This window comes from Cricetulus griseus, chromosome 7 (genome assembly GCF_003668045.3).
Source record: "Cricetulus griseus strain 17A/GY chromosome 7, alternate assembly CriGri-PICRH-1.0, whole genome shotgun sequence".
NCBI lineage: Eukaryota > Metazoa > Chordata > Mammalia > Rodentia > Cricetidae > Cricetulus > Cricetulus griseus.
Window position 1 is genome coordinate 7,092,389 of NC_048600.1, and position 17,820 is coordinate 7,110,208.

Consider the following 17,820-nt stretch of genomic DNA (forward strand, 5'->3'; position numbering starts at 1 on the left):
GGAAGGAAGGAAGGAAGGAAGAAAATGTATAAAAGTTAGCAAGCTTGAACTCAGAGGTTTGGGTTGACTTGCATTGAATAAACCATAATTAACTTCACATTTCCTTGCAAAATTGCTGTGTTGAACAAAAGTCAATCATTCTTTAAGGAAAGTGGTGTGAGTCCTTTGGTATAGTCTAGAGAAGTCTAAAATAAAGTCACTTTCATTCTCACAGATTTCTTGGGCTTGCTCTTAACAGGATATCCATAAACTTTGACTTTCAATACAATCAGAGCCTTTTTATGTGGCCATTTATTTTTGAAAGGCTTTGTGTAGCATACCAATAGCTGCATTCTCCATTGATATACCATTCAATAAAGTAGCCAGCCAGCAACATTTATTTTAAAGTTCAGGTTTAATTAAAAGATAAGGCCAGAGTGACAGAATGGCAAGGAAAAGATGGGTCCTGAATTTTTTGTTGTTGTATATTACTACAGAACAGCTGCATTTATTTTTAACTGATCCCCATTAATGTCAAATGAGACAGCAGCCTTTCTTACAAGCAGTCAAATTTACCTCGTTGTTTGCTTCCCTCAGGAAATCACCATGTAGTTCTTCATCCTGACTTCAAATCCAGTGTGAGTATGGTTTTGCCTAGCAGAAATGCAGACGAACTGTGGACACAGAGTTAATTTTTTAAGTTGAAATTCATTCCTTAATTTAGCAATGTTTGCTGAAGATGCATTATCCTCTGTTTTAGGTGTTAGGGCTAACATGCACTAGCATCCATCAGGAGTAAAAATGTGAAGCAAAGACTTCAAGCTCTGTGGTTTTCATTGATCCATTAAGCTATCTAACATACTGACCACATGGTACTTTTACAGATGGAAAACAAAATTCCTCAATTAGAGTGTCATATAGATGGTTAACTGCACTTCTTGTTCTCCTGAAATGTGAGCGCTCAATATTCTAATCTAAAGCGGTTCTCTAAAAATACTAAAGAGAAAGGAAGATAATTAAATCAAAGCTCTATGAACACTTGAACAAAGGATGCTCTATTGGTGCTTAGACAGCAGATCTGGTAGTATTGGTGTTTATTGAATCTTGTAGGACACTGGATCACTGCAAGGATTGCTGGAACATTTTTTCCTTTCTTTTTTCTGGAATCATGAGTCTCAGCAATGTATTGTAGGCTAGACTGAAAGCTTAGATGGTCTCCACACAACCTATTTCCCATAAATTAGTCTGGTGGCTGATGGAATAAGATGTGGATAGTGCTACCTAGATTCCCTTTGATCAGGTTAGGAGACAGTGGGAGATGGAAAGAGTCCAACTCTGAGGTTCATAGCCTCAGACATTAATAATGTCCCATTCCTGCTAGCATTTGGAATCATGGGGAGTAGATACTTAATTGCTACCTCGAAAGTGTAACTTTAGATAACAATGATAATTATTAATAACTCTGATGAAAAATGAAATATGTAAATAACTACACAGAAACAGAGTAATCTGATTTGCTGTGAAAATGTGTTGTGCACATAGGTAAATCTTCTTGTCTCATGGTCCAAGGTCTATGTCTTCTCATTAATGCATGAGGCTAGGACTTGTCTCTGATTACCTGCAGAGACAATGTAGGTTTGCCATAATGTAGAATAACAATTTGTGGAATAGATCTACTTCATGCGTTCTAAACTTTTTCTCTTCACCTCCATCTAGACACACTTCACATAATCTGCACTGTACAATAAAGCTTTAAAACATAGTTTATGTTCAGAGGAACATATCTCAGGAAAGCAGGCAGCATGTCCTCATTCTCAGACACTTGAAATGAATTACAGTAAGACTTTGCCTATGCCCCAAATCTTCCTAGTGCACACTCCTTCTAAGATCTGGGAAGGAAGATACACGAGAAACAATGACTCAATAAGTAAATTTTGCACTCTGGCCAAACCCTACAAATTTGGCAAAACTACTTTATGAACTTAAATGATTTCCTTGAAATATAGTTCAAGACGAATTTACAATATCTCTAACCATTAGGGAACTCAAAGTCACACTAAGTGGACTCAGTAGCTATACATACATACATGCATACATACAAGCATACACACAAATATATACATACAAATATACATGCATGCACACAAACATTTGCACGGTGTATGTGGAGACATGAATTTTTATGGAGTAGAAGAACAGATAGATTTGATAAAAATGCATTGTACTTATCTATTAAATTCTTGTAAAAAGATTAGAAAACATTCAGTGAGGTATGTGTATCGTGTATTAATACATGGTAATTATAACCAATACCAGTTAACTGCCTTATGCCCCTTATATTTTATGGTGTATTACTTATAAAAATGAAGTTCACTGTAAAACAAAAACAAAACCCTTTTTGTCTTTCTGATGCTCTCCAGCTGTGACCACTCAATAGGTTTTTCAAGAAAACTAGTAAAATCACTCTGAAAGATGTCTAGCCTCTTACATTCAGGGGTTCAGTCACAGCCAGTATTCAAATTCAAAAACTATCAAGGTCCAAAGTGTGATTGATTTTATTCCACTTTATTTATTTATTTATTTATTTATTTATTTATTTATTTATTCATTTATTCATTTATTTTCTTCATATTATGGGATCGCCAAGCAAAGCTGAAACCACCAGTGTTGCTTTCACTGTTCCCTGCTGGATTATTAATCTTTCTGTCAAGTTGAATTCCTAACCTTCGATTTAGGTTTGTTTCACAGCTGATGTCTCTATTAGCCTGACTGCTCTTGAATTCTGGTCCTCCCGTGGCTACAACCTGCTGAGGAACTGCCTTTTGAGTACTTAGCAGAAAACGTCTATGTTTTATTGACCCGAATTTTAATTTCAAATACTATTCTGACTGGTAAGGTACCCAAAGACAAATGTTCTGAGAGGATCACCTTATGTACAGAGAGGTGATTGCAAAGATTCATGTACATCCAAGCAACAAATTTAAGAAAATCTTTCATGCCTTACACTACTTCATTCTTTATAAAATTAATAAGGTCTTGGGGAAATCAATGGGTTTTGAAAATAAAAGAACATTTTAAAAAACAGATAGCAGAACCATATGAGGGCTGGAATAGGAGGAAAGTGTGTGCCTGATTTCACCATTTGTAAATGCGGTCCATTACAAAAGGGTAAACATGATTCCATTGAACGACAGACTTGGTGTTTAATTGAAAATATGAGATAATCCAATAACAAACAAAACATAGTCCTGTAGTGAAAGATCAATACAATTGAAAGAGACAATGCTGTCACACTTTTGGAATTGCCCCCACTTTATCACAGTGAGAATTGATAGCAACAATATAATGTGCAAATCAGCTACATTTCATTGGCTTCATATTACTGTGTTATCAACAATGGTTATAGGATTCTAAAGTGCCTAAATAATGATTCATCAGGAACACACATTCTCCAGTATTGCTAGATGCATGAATCAAAAAAATGCAGTAATTTCTGCCTTTGATGAAAAGTGAAATTGAATTGTGAGTCTATCTTCTCATCAAATTTTGGGAGAATAACATTTATATACATGCCATGAACGTTATTAATCCTAACTTCTGCACTTAAATGAGAGACTACACACTGTCTGAAGCAAGTTCATTTCATTTTTCTCTGATTTTAAATATTTAAAGAATCTATGCTTTTGGCAATCTGATCTCTTCATAATCTTTGCCACTATCCAGTGACACCAGAGAGTTACTGGATATCATACAGTAAATATGTCCCTTTTCTCACTCCTGCATAGTTGTTAGTCACCTGCAAGTTTAATCTTTAGCATTCCTTTCTCATTTTCTGTTTTGGCTTTCACATGAAATTATTTCTTTTTTGCTTGTATATCTAATCACATGCATCCACATAATCTTGGCATTTTTAGGGTCTTTAAATTGTCATCTAGGGAGTGTGTTACAACTATGCCAGTGCTTTATTCCACCATATACTTTCTGAGGTTCTGTTGTGAATTATTTCCCAGTGGTAATCAATTAATTTTTTACCAAGTATCCTTAGTCCTTCACTGTGATTGTCACTAGCATCAGAACATGCTCTATGTACCCATTTCCTTAGATTGAAACATTCTCTCCTGGAGGGAGGTTCATCACACTCAGGAAAGTCAGAAGTTTTACCAAGGCAGCGGGGACATGTCATTTGCTAAGAGATCATATTTCACTTGCTGAGGACCAGAGTCCATGTCCCATGTGGCTCACAAACACTTGTAAATCTAGATCCAAGACATCTATGAATCTCTGAATACACTGGCAAAATCTGTGAATATACCCCCAAAATGGGCACGCCTACATACATATAACTCAAAATAAAAGTAAATCTTAGAAAAAAGCTTTACTGGGTACAAGATGCTCAGAAAGGCACAAGATTCATAAGACCTCTCTCCAATTTTTAAAGGCAGGAATAGATTGGCAGGGTGAGGTGAGTTTTTGTGGAATTTGACTCCATAGAATCTCAGAAATAAAATGCCCATAAGCTATTATTTATTCTAGGATAGACTTATTGGTGGTGTTACTGCCTTGGAGTCATCTACTTGATATAAATGGTATTGCATCCATGTTCCTGCAACTAGCCTTCCAGATCCCATTAGTTCGTCATGCTGGACATGGGTGAAATTCATTTTCTTGTCTTTCTTCAGTGTCTCGTTTGTGGGTAAAGAGGCATTCAGTTACATCTTCCATAGAAATGTCACACAACAATGAAGTCTAGGGCAAAGTTTGTTTTCTAGAACCAGACATTTCACAAGAACTACAGAATAGACAAATAATTATAATGCATAGCTACAAAAATATATGTGTGAAATACTATACATTTGGAAATCTTACATAGCATTAAAGGTCCCAGCAGGTCTCCTCAGCAAAAAATAACATGAAAGATGAATTGCATTTGAGAAAGTGGCCTCAGAAAAAACAGTCGGTAATGTCTTCCAAAAGAATGGGACAAAGAATGAAAAGTTAGAACAGTTTATCAATGCAGAAACCTGAAAGTGCTTTAGAGGTTCTGAAGTACACAGAGTGGAAACTTAGCACAAAGCAAGAAGTGGTGGGAGCTGGAAGGAATTGGCTTATTTTGGTAATTACATCAACACCAATATTGATTTCCTAACAAGAAAAAAAACTTGTTAAATCATATAAAGGTACTTTCCCAAAAGTGTCAAGACAGCGAAAATCAAAGTTTATCAAAGCATACCCATTTCCAATAATGAGACTGATGACTACCTTATATGTCATCATAGAGCCTTCATCTAGTTGCTGATGGAAGCAGAGGCAGATACACAGAGCTAAACACTGAGCTGAACTCTGGGATCCAGTTGCAGAGAGGGAGGAGTGATGAGCAAGGGGGTCGAGACCAGGGTGGAGAAACCCACAGAAACAGTTGACCTGAACAAGGGGTTGGTCATGGAGCCCAGACTGATAGCCAAGAAACCAGCATAGGACTGTTCCAGACCCCTTGAACAAGGAGGTCAGTTTGGAGGTCTGGGCAATATATGGGTCCTCTGGTAGCGGATTAGTATTTATCCCTAGTACACTAATGGATTTTGGGTGCCCGCTCCACATAGAGGGATATTCTCTCAGCCTAGACACATGAGGGAAGGTCTAAGCCCTGTTCCAAATGATATGACAGACTTTAAAGATCCCCCATGGAAGGCCTCACCCTCCCTGGGGAGCAGAAGGGGTTGTGATGGGGGTAAGAGCCAGGGGAGGAGGAGGGAGAGGGGACTGGTGGTGACAAGTGAAAGAAGCTTGTTTCTAATTTAAAATTGGTCTAATTACAATTATTTAGAAAAGAAAAGAAGAAAAAAGCATACTCCAAGCTTTGATAGCAGAAGCTATTCCAGCTTTGGAGGCTCCATATGTTCCTTGGCTTCTGGCAAAGTATCTCCAATTGCTGCTTCATCCACATACCTTTCTATTCTGTGTCCCTTGTATCTTCCTAATGGGACATACCAGCCAATGAGTCTAAGGTCTTCCCCAAATATAAGAAGATTTCCTTTCAAAGTCATTAAAAAGTGTATCTGCAAAAAACCCTATTTTTAATTATGACTATATTCTAAACTTCAGTGTACCTATGAATGTGTTTTAGGATACAATTCAACAAACTAGAGTGGACAATTGGAATTTTATTATGGTGCACTGAAGAATTATTGACAGGTTGTGCATGGATCTGCAACATCATTCATTTGATATAGTGTATTTACATATTAAAAATTGTCAAAAGATTCCATTAAGTTCATTTGTTTTGTTTTGTTTTCTTAAGAGTCACTTGTTACTATCAAATCATTAAATTTAACCCACTTTAACTGTTAATGAACACTCTGGACCATTATCAATAAAAGGATGAGACAAAGTTTTGTAGTCCACAAAATTAAAGAAACTCTGATATAAATGAATTCAGATGATATGAAGGAATAAACAATAAAAATGGAATAACTTTACTGTAACAAAATAAAAAGGCAATTTTATATAGAAGAATGAGCATAAACTGGAGAAAGAATGACAGTTAGAGAAAATGAGGCTCAGTGTGAACAGCATTTATTGGAAAAAAATAGTGAGTAATCTCAATTGTGAAATGGGAAGAAGCAGAATCAGGAAGGTGAATGCCTGTTTTAGTCATCAATATTGTCACAGGTATAGTGACATCCTAGGGGTATAAATCAAGTTGACATTGAGGTGCTATAGGGTTCCAGAGTTAATGGATAGAGAATAAAAGACAAGAAGTAAAAGTTAGTACAGAAATTTAGAAGTACATAATTGGGGTAATCTGAGTGTTATGGTCTGCACAGAATTCATATGTTGAATGATAGTATTAAGAAATGTTGCCTTATCCATTCTTCTGTTGAGGGACATCTAGATTGTTTCCAGGGTCTATCTATTACTAATAATTCTGCTATGAACATAGTTGAGCAAGTGTCCATATGGTATGATTCAGCAACATTTTTGGCCAAGTTCTGCCACAAGTCCTAGGAAACTCCTTGTATAGGGAGCTCAACTGCCCACCCACCCCCAAATTGAGAACTCTGCTCCCTGCTATTGGGAGGTTTTCTTATTGTTTCTTAAGTGTCTGGCAATCTAAGTATTCAGGTCACATATGTCTGACAATAACTCCATCACACTCAAAATATTGAATCACTGGGGAGTAGGATATGAAGATTCTTCAGGTGCAGCATTCTGCTTACGAAACACTTACTTTCCTTCTCCATTTCACTTTACCACTTAACTTTCCTGTAATGTAGGATGTGGGAAGAAACTCAGGTTTCTTTAAATGTGAATGATAACATTCTGACTTACACTGATGAATGTATGTGTGTAATATGTGTGAATGAATGTATGTATGCATATATATGTGTGATTCCATTTACATTCATATTAGTGAGAAAATACCATTCTTTTTGTTTTTTATATAAGTATAAATTATATTTAAATTACAAACAATCTTATTTTACATATGAATTCCAGTTCCCTCTCCCTCTCCCTCCCATCATCCCATACTCCCAGGGATGGAGAGGCCTTCCAAGAGGGATCATTAAAAAATCTATCAAGTCATTTGGGGTAGGGCTACTCCTTCCCCATGTATCTAAGATAAGAGAGTATCCCTCCATGGGAAATGAGCTCCCGAGATCTGCTCCTGCATTAGGAGGGATACATCCTGGTTCCACTGCCAGAGGCCCCATAGACTGCCAAGTGCTTCTAACTGACACCCACATTCAGGGGGCCTGGTTTGGTCCTTTGGTCCTATGTTGCTTCCCCAGCTGTCAGATTGGGGTCCATAAGTTCCCACTTGCTCAGGTCAGGTGTTTCTGTGGGTTTTCCAAGCATGGTCTTGACCCCTTTGTTTGTCACTCCTCCCTCTCTGCAACTGGATACCAGGAGTTTGGCTCAGTGCTTGACTGTGGATCTCTGCTTCTTCTTCCATCAGCTACTGAATGAAGGCTCTAGGAAGGCATTTAAGGTAGTCATCATTCTCACTATAGGGGATGATGGGCATTTAAGGTAGATTCTCCACTATTGCTTAGGGTCTTATTGGAGTCATCCATTTGGATCTTTGTATAATTCCCTAGTGCCAGATTTCTCTTTAAACCTATAGTGGCTCCCTCTATTCATGTGTCTCTTTTCTTGCTCTCCTCTATTTCTCTCCCCACTAAATCTTCCTGATCTCTCATGTAATCCTCCCTCTCCCCTCCTTTTTCTCATACCTCCCTCCACCCTCCACCCATACTCCCCATTTGTTCAAGGGCTCTTGTCCCTTGCTGCTTCACTGTGGGACCCTGTTTGTCTCTCTTATGGTCCTCCTTGTTTCCTAGCTTCTCTGGAGGTGTGGATTGTAAGATGGTAATCCTTTTCACTATGTCTAGAATCCATGTATGAGTGAGTATATACCATGTTTGTTTTTCTGTGAATGAGTTACTCGAGTTAGGATGGTTTCTTCTAGTTCCATTCATTTGTATGCAAATTTCAATATTCCATTGTATTTTTCCCTGCTGAGTCATACTCCATTGTGTAAATGTACCACATTAGAAAATATTGTTCTTTTTGATTCAGATATAATTATTTCAGTAATAGTCATTTTAAAACAAATATTCAAATTGTAATTGTTGGTTTTAGGTGAAATCAGAGAATTAACTATCAATTAACAATACCTAGTATATGCCCAAGGTATTGAATAGAGTCAAGCTTATAATCATTGTGTAGAATAAAAGTATACTAGGATATAAAAATAACAGAAAATTATTATTAGTCAACTGATAGAAAAAAGGACATTATAAATATCTAAAACAGGGTTTAGAGAGGGAGTTCAGTGGTTAAGAGAACTGAGCTGCTCTTCCAGAATATCTGACCTTGATTCTTAACACAGACATGACAGATTACAATGGTAACTATAGTTCCTGGGAACCCAAAGCCCTTATCTTGTACATAGACATACATTCAGACAAAACATTGAAACACATAATATCCCCTCCAAGTATGTTTTTAATACACTTAATTTTCAGGTTACAGCCTTTGTAGCTACTTCAATGCTCCAGAAAAAGATACTAAATCAAAAAGACTGTACAACATTTCCACATGGGCATAATAAATTGAATTGAATTAGGACTATGCATGTGTGTTGTATAGCATTGCCAACTTGACAGGATCTGGAATTGCCTAGGACTAGCCTTTGGGACTAGGAAAGATTATCTAAATCAGGTTAATTGATATGGAAAGACGCACTTTAAATGTAGTCAGCACTATTAGGGGGCTGGCCTAAAGGGAGAAGCATGCTGGGAACTGACATTCATTGCCTTTCTGATTTGGGATTATAGACACAATGTGACTGGACGCCTGCTGTCTTTGCTGCCACCAAGCCTGTTCCAAATTAAAGGGCTGTATGCACTGGAATGGAACCAAAATAAAGTTCTGCATTGATTTTGCCAGGTGAGGCAAGCAGACAAATAACTTGAACATTATATCCTTACTTGGATATTTTGTTCATCACAGCTTTTAAGACTGTCACAAGACGAAAGTAGAGAGATTTCTCAGTGGTTAAAAGCATTTGTTCTTGCAGTAGACCCAGGTTCAGTTCTTATCTCAGTTTTAGAAAATTTTCATTTCATTTCATTTTCATTTCCTATATCACAGTTGTGTGTGTGTGTGTGTGTGTGTGTGTGTGTGTGTGTGTGTGTGTGTGTGTGGAGAGAGAGAGAGAGAGAGAGAGAGAGCATCTTCATTAGTTTAAAGAGAATGCTGACTGATGTTTAATCTCTTTTACTGCAGTCTGGAATTCTGCAGTCTTTGTCTATTTAATCAAAAAATAAACATTTCTGAGGGAAATGTTATATAACAAATAGGGAACACTTTCAAAGATCATTTAGTCTTTCCCACTATCCACATTCCTCCCTCCCTTCTTTTTTCACTTCCTTTCCTTATTTATCTCCAGCACCTTTTTCTCTGAAGTTTTAAAGCCCATGTTTAACAAATAATTGCTTGTTTTACTTTGCTCCTTAGATTTTCTCTTTAGTGGTGAGCCTAGTCTTTAACAAATGAGCCATCTCTCCAGCCCATTCCTAATATTTTTAAGAGCAGATTATATATATATATATATATATATAAATATATATATCATACTATGTGGCCTGGTACAAAACCCAGGGACTCAGCGGTGATAGGCAGTCACTGAGGCCTGGCACTATATCTCCATTTGGATAACATATTGGAATGAATTCCAACATAAACAATGATTAATTGTTTAAAGTTGTTTTTTGTTGTTTTGTTTTGCTTTGTTTTGTTTTGTTTTGTTTTGTTTTGAGACAGGGATTCTGTGCGTTGCTTTGGAGCTTGGCCTGGAACTGACTCTGTAGACCAGGCTGTCCTTGAATTCACAGAGATGCTCCTGCCTCAGCCTCCTGAGTGCTGGGATTAAAGGCATGCACCACCAATGTCCAGCTTTATTTAAAGTTTTATTTTAATGAGTAAGGCTTATTTTTGACACATAGTTCCAAAGCCTTCATCTCCATTGTTTTGAGACATGTAGTAGGACAGAATATCAATTCCAGGAATGTACTATTCAGGAATTATGCTGACATTTTATATTGTGCATATTATGCTGAGCAGGAAGCAGAGGAAAGGAAAGGCCAGGATTGCAATATCTCCTTCAAAATCATAACTTTAGTAAAATCCCTTCCACCAACCAACTCTTCTGAAGTTTGTACCACCTCCCAATAATGCCACATGCTGGAGACTAAGATTTTTTATTTTAACTTTAAAATTTCAGTTATTTTAATAAGAGAGAAACATTAATTTAATATGCAGATTTTGGCAGTGTTTAAGAAATTAAGTATATTTGATAATATTCTGTTTTCCCCTCCCCCACCCATCCCTACCCACCCAACTTTATATTCTTTCTATAAAATAGTCAATACAATAAAAGCCTGGTCAAAAAGAAAAGCTGGTCAAAAGGAAAAAAACAAAAATAACATAAAACAAAACAAAACCCACCAAACTGTAACCAAATAAAAACACATACACAAAATCTATGGAGTCGATTACGTATTAGGTAATTACTCCTGAACAGGAATCCTTCCCTGAAGTGGTTGATACATGTGGTGTCTATTGGGGTAGTATTTAATTATAAAATTTGTTATTAAAACAAACAAAAACATCTTTCAAATTAGTAGCATATACCCACATTAACTAGACCCAGATTCTATTATGCATTCCAATGAATTTGTCTACAGTTTGAATATTCAGTCTGAAGTTGTAGAACTTAACATTTGATATTATACTTTCATTAGTGAATGTTTTAATGCATTTATCCATTAGCAAAAGTAGAAAGTCAATGAAAGACACAGAACTAGAAAAGCAGCTTTAATCCTCATGAACTCTGGTTCATGTCCACTACCTGCATTCAGTCCTTCCTCATCAGCTGATATTTGTCCTTTCTTGTTTTCTTCATGCTATACTGCATCCACACGTGCATTCATTTACATATTACACATATATACTTATTTGTGTAATATGATATATATTCTCAATAAAATGAAAACACATTTCTGATATCCATCTGTCATATGTACCAAATTTTCATTATCAATTCATTCCCTGATTCCAATTGTTTGCCATAATGAATAAAGCTGCTATTTTATAAACATAAGTATCTTTATGGTAGGATGTGGAGTTCTCTCTATGAAATACCTGGGTCATATGGCAGTTCTATTTTGTATTACTGTATTTAGGGAAAAATCTGTTTCTTTTTAAAACTTAGTCAAGGAATTAAATATGTTCAGTTGCATTTTGTCTATTTTTCCCAGAAGACCATGCATTTATTCAGGAAACACTTGCAAAGGATCTGCTTTGAGATGTGTACTTTTCCAGATTCTGGAGTGTAGGAGAGGAAGGAGACATGCCTATTATATGTGATCTGTGTTAAAGAGGATGGTGAGAAAATAAGCTGAGTAAAATTATGTATATATAATTTAAGAGTGTTTTATTGTAAACAAACACATGGTTGAGTCTTTTCTTCATACATTTGAAAACAAGCATGTTTAACAAAACACATTTCTCTTTTTTTACTTTTTTATTAATTTATTTTTTACATTACAACCCCAGTTCCCCCTCCCTCCTGTCCTTCTGCTTGCCTCCACTTCCCCACTCCATCTCCCATCTACTTCTCTGAGAGGGTATGTCCTCCCTTAGGAAGTCTACTAAGTCATTTCCATCATTTCACTGAGGCAGGACCAAGACACCTATCCACCTCCCACACCCCTGTGCTGGGCTGAGCAAGATATCTCTCCATATAAAATAGGCTCCACTGAGTCAGTTTGTGAATTAGAGTTAGATCTTGGACCCACTGCTGGTGCCTCATATATGTCCCAGGTGCACCATTGTCACCTATATTAAGGGAGTCTAGTTTGGTCTTATGCAGGCTCCCTGTCAGACCAGAGTCAGTGATCTCTCACTAGCTCAGGTCAGCTGATTCTGTGGGTTTCCCCATGATGGTCTTGACTCCTATGTTCATATTATTGATCCTCCTTCAGTTTGCTCCACAAGCTTGGCCCAATGGTTAATTGTGGAGTTCTGTATCTGCTTCCATCTGTTTCTGGGAGAGGGTTCTAGATTCTCTGGGATTGTGTATTGTAGGGTGGGTATATTTTGTTTTATTTCTGGTGTCTACTTATAAGTGAGTGTCAGTTCCTGCCTAGGAGTGTGAACCACAAAACTCATGAATTCCTCTATGAAAGGATATGTGTTCATTGTAATAGATTGTACTGGAATACCCAAACCCACATACAAAACATCAGTGTTCTCTGTTTCCCAAGGAGGTCCATTTAGTATTAAACTCAACAGCCTATACAAATCCAAGCCTTCATTGCATCTATGAACCTAATGCTCTCTCTCTCTCTCTCTCTCTCTCTCTCTCTCTCTCTCTCTCTCTCTCTCTGCTCTCTCTCTCTCTCTCTCTCTCTCTCTCTCTCTCTCTCTCTCTCTCTCTCCTTTCTCTGTTGTCTTGAAATCTAATAAGGTTTTTGGTACTACTACATATATAATGAAATATAGGAAATTTCATTTTTTGAGCAAGAATTTTAAATGTTGTTAATCTGAGTAATTGAAAAATAGGTTTTTGACATCCCTGAAAATTTTGTAACAGTGGTTAGTGTTTCCATTGATTCCCGTTCTAAAAGAAGCACAGTAAAAACAAACATGCAGGGAAACACAAACTGATATGCTGTTATAGTACACTTATGATTATGGACTTTTAAAAGGAAGTAGTTTCTATTATATCAAGGTCCAAAACCACATAAATCCCATATCAAGAAATTGACTTGACCTTTATATTACTATTCATAAGTGTACATTTCACAAGTAGATGAAATAGACATTAAATTAGACAAATTCTAGGAGACATGTCCTCTGTTAAAATTACAATGAAGCAGATATTATTAGAAGAACTTTCCATAGTCAATTTATGGTCTTTCTTGGCCAGTGCCTTTCCCTGGATATTCAACTGGAATCTGTCAATATGCTTCATGGCCAAAGCAGGCACATTGCTAAAGTCCCATTTATATTCTGGCTTCCAATCTAAAAACCTGGCTGTAGCTGATTCCTGAAACCCATACTTATTTTTTTGGCACCTATGGTTGACTGAAATACCAAGTGGCACAGCAACAGAATCACTGATCAGGAAACAAAATAGCAGTTCAAGGATTTTTGGCATGGTTTGGTGAAACTCTTAAATAAAGGCATTCTGCATTGCTGACAGCTTTTTAAAATACAAACAAGAGTACACCAAGTGCTCTTAGTATCCTTGAATCTCATTCTTGTGAAAAGAGTCCCCGGTTGTGCCACCCTTGCATTAGTCTGCTGTATTTGCTACTTGTATTCATATGTTACGTAAGTGGGCTTCATATGTTTCTAATAATTCTAGTTTATGGTTATTAAGATATCTGTAGTTTTTAATTGATGCTATATATATTATTTTATTTTCTAGCATCTTACTGAACATGCCACATGAGACTTTGTTTTGTCACTGTAGAGTTCTGTAGGTTCATTGGGCCTTCTTATTGTGACAGGAAACCAATCCCAGAAGCAAAGTATTCTATCATATCATCTCAAGGGCCCATACTATCAGTACACTCTATAGCTGTTGATCAATAATCTGAACTACTATTGCATTTCTCTGTTCTGAAGTGACTGTAGTCATCATTTCTTTATCCAGTCTCATCACACCCTCTTTAGAGTGAGTCCCTACACCTATCCTATACTTATGGAGAAGTGATCTTTCCCTTCCTTCACTTCAGGGCTGGGGGGAGCTACATAATTTATTTTTAAATATTGTTGTTTGAGAATTGTGACTCTTTACTCTCCTTAATCTATTTATTCAATCATTTATTTATTTTACTATAAGATATATGATGGACATTTAATTTATAAATATTATTTTAAATCACAGAATTTTATAAAACTGCAATGTAAATAGATTGGCTGTCACAAGTTATAGCTCACTGCAAGTCCACTTGTTAGGTGATCAGGTCACATCAGTTTTGGCTACTGGAGATTTTTCTATCAGTTCTTTATACATATGGCTATAAATTTTCACTTGAATACTATGTTCTGGCTCTATGATGTTCTCTAGGAATCTTGACTATTTCCTTTCCACTCCAGTAAGAAGCCATTACTTCAGGGATTTTAGATCCTTTCACTGGGACACAGCATGAGACAACAATGTCTTGATCCTAGACTTCCTTTGTGCTAGTTGGATTTCACCTCATTTAACAATTAACTTACAGAGTAAGTGAATATACATTTGTCTACTCTAAGACATATATACATATATGTTGATATGCACATATATATGAAAATATGTGAGATAATATTCACTAAACATGAATCTGTACAGATATCTAATTTTCATCCATTTAGAAATGGATGATTCTTACAGACTGTGTCCCATAGACTGGGAAAAGATATTCTCCAATTCCACAATTGACAGAGGGATGATCTCCAAAATATACAAAGGACTCAAGAAGCTAGTCTCCAAAACACCAAAAAATCCAATTAAAAATTGGGGTACAGAACTAAATAGACAATTCTCAATGGAGGAATCTAAAATGGCTGAAAGGCACAAAAGAAAGTGTTCAACATCCATAGTCATCTGGGAAATGCAAATCAAAACAGCTCTGAGATACCATCTTACTCCTGTTAGAATAGCTAAAATCAAAAACATCAATGATAGTTTATGCTGGAGAGGATGTGGAGAAAGGGGAATACTCCTCCACTGTTGGTGGGAGTGCCAACTTGTACAGCCACTTTGGAAATCAGTATGGCAACTCCTCAGGAAAATGGGAATCAGTCTACCACAAATCCAGCAATCCCACTCTTAGACGTATACTCAAAAGAAACACATTCATACAACAAGGACATCTGTTCAACGATGTTCAAAACAGCACTATTTGTAATAGCCAGAACCTGGAAGCAACCTAGATGCTCCTCAACTGAAGAATGGATAGAGAAAATGGTACATTTAAGCAATGGAGTACTACTACTCAGCAGGAAAAAAATTGGAATCTTGAAATTTCCAGGGTAATGAATAGAACTAGAAGAAAACATTCTGAGCGAGGTAACCCAATCACAAAAAGACAAATGTGGTATGTACTCACTCATATGTGGAGTTTAGACATACAGTAAAGGATTACCAGCCTACAATCCACACTGCCAGAGAAGCTAGCAAACAAGGAGGACCCTAAGAGAGACATACATGGTCCCCTGGAGAAGGAGAAAGGGACAAGATCTCCTGAGCAAATTGGGAGCAAGGGAGGAGTTGGGAGGGAACTAGGAGAACGAGAAGGGGAGAAAAGGAGGGATGAGGAAGACAGGATGTAGCAAAAACGTTGAATCGGGGAAAGAATAGAAGAAAACAAGAAAGGAGATACCACTATAGAGGGAGATATTTTAGGTTTACAGAGAAATCAGGCACTAGGGAAAGGTCTGGAGATCTACAAAGATAACACCAACTAACAATCTAAGGAAAAGAGGAGAGGCTACCTGAAATGCCCTCCCCTGATAATGAGATTGATGACTGTCTTATATGCCATCATATAACCCTCATCCATCAGCTGGTGGAAATAGAAGGAGACACCCATAACTAATCACTGAACTGAACTGGGATCCAGTTGCAGAGAAAAACAAGTGATGAGCACATGGGTTCAGACCAGGCTGCTGAAACCCACAGTAACAGCTGACCTGAACATCAGGGAGCTCTTGGTCCCCAGACTAATAGCTGGGATACAATCATGGGACTGACCAGATCCCAGGAACATTTGTTTCTGGGACCTCCTATAGTAGTTCAGTATTTATCCATAGCACAGGTGTGGACTTTGGGAGCCCAATCCACATAGAGGAATACTCCCTGAGCCAAGACACACAGGGGTGGGACTAGGCCCTATCCCAAAGGATAGACTCTGGTGACACACTATGGAATGCCTCACCCTCCCTGGAGAGCAGAAAGGATAAGTGATAGGTAGGGTTTTAGTTAGGGGAGGAGTGGTAGGGGATGAGGGGAGGGAGAGGGAACTGGGAGTGACATGCAAAACAATCTTGTTTCTAATTCAAATAAATAAAGAAGGAAAGAAATGAATGATACTGCCTCATTCCTCTCATATTCTCCAAATAGGTGAGACCTCTCTGTCTCAGCTATTCATTATTATCTTATTTTTTTTAATTTTAAGAATATATTCCTAGAAATATCTGGGTTGTTAACAGATAGTTTCATAGTAGGCAACTTTTGTAATAAAGACCAAATACAATTTTGATCTTATTTGATTTTATACTTCCAAGGTTACTTAGACCATCACACTTGCTCTCCTGTTAGAATCTGAATTTTCACTTGCAATGTGTGGTTCAGTCTTCCCTGTTGACATGCATTCTTCCTTGGGACTCTCCAATCACTAGATTTTTTAAACACTTATCCATTATGGGTAATTAATGGTGCCTAATACTGAGTCTCAGCCATTGCATTACTTACAGATCTGTTTTACCACATAAAAGCATGTTTACCTTATCTATAAAATCTCTCAGTTTCTCAAATCCCTCAATCTTCTGTGCCTACCAATTTTGTTTTTACTATTTCCATAATATGTTGCCATTTGCAAAAAGTAAAAATAATTGTGTTTAAAATATGTAGTTCTCAAAAATCCTCATTTCCCATACCATTATGTATTTAAGTTCTCCTCAAGTATTTTTGTGGCTTAATAATTTCTTTTTCTCTTGAAATATATTATGCTTTATGAATATACTATAGTGACGGCTGTCTTGGATACCTCCCTTGTTGGTCAACTATGTATATGTTGCTTTAAGTTTCAGTGTTGAGATTTTGTGTGTATATTTTTCCACTCAGTTAGATAAATACCTTAGGCATATGTTTACTGTGGCACATGGTAAAATTACATTTGGATTCATAAGACAATGCCAACTGTCTTGCAAAATACTATGACAGCATATGTTGTTCTTCACATACTCATCCACATTTAATTTTCAGATTTTGGAGTTTAGTCAGCATAGTATCCATATGACCTTGGTTCTTATTGATTTTGTTTTCAATTCTGAAATAGAAAGGATCTTTCACAAATCTGTTTGCTCTCTCAGTGTCTTCTACTTTCAAACATTTATTCAGAACTCTATTGTCCTCCTTTTTCTTCCCCTGCTTCCTCCTCTTCTGTCCTCCTTTTTCCAGCTTCCCCTCTTTCTTCCACCTCTGCCTCATTGTCCTCTTCTTTCTCCTCCTCCTCCTTTCCCTAGTCTTAGTCTTCTTTTTGGAGGGGTTAAATTATC

The 17,820-nt window shown here is 37.0% G+C and overlaps 1 long non-coding RNA gene across 1 annotated transcript in view; it reads right to left on the reverse strand.

The window, feature by feature from the left end:
- LOC118237971 overlaps window positions 1-17,820 on the reverse strand; it is a 31,607-nt gene that overhangs the window by 10,679 nt on the left and 3,108 nt on the right. The window contains exon 2 of the long non-coding RNA XR_004770848.1: window positions 556-653. This is a non-coding gene — a long non-coding RNA (uncharacterized LOC118237971). The remainder of the gene's footprint in view (window positions 1-555; window positions 654-17,820) is intronic.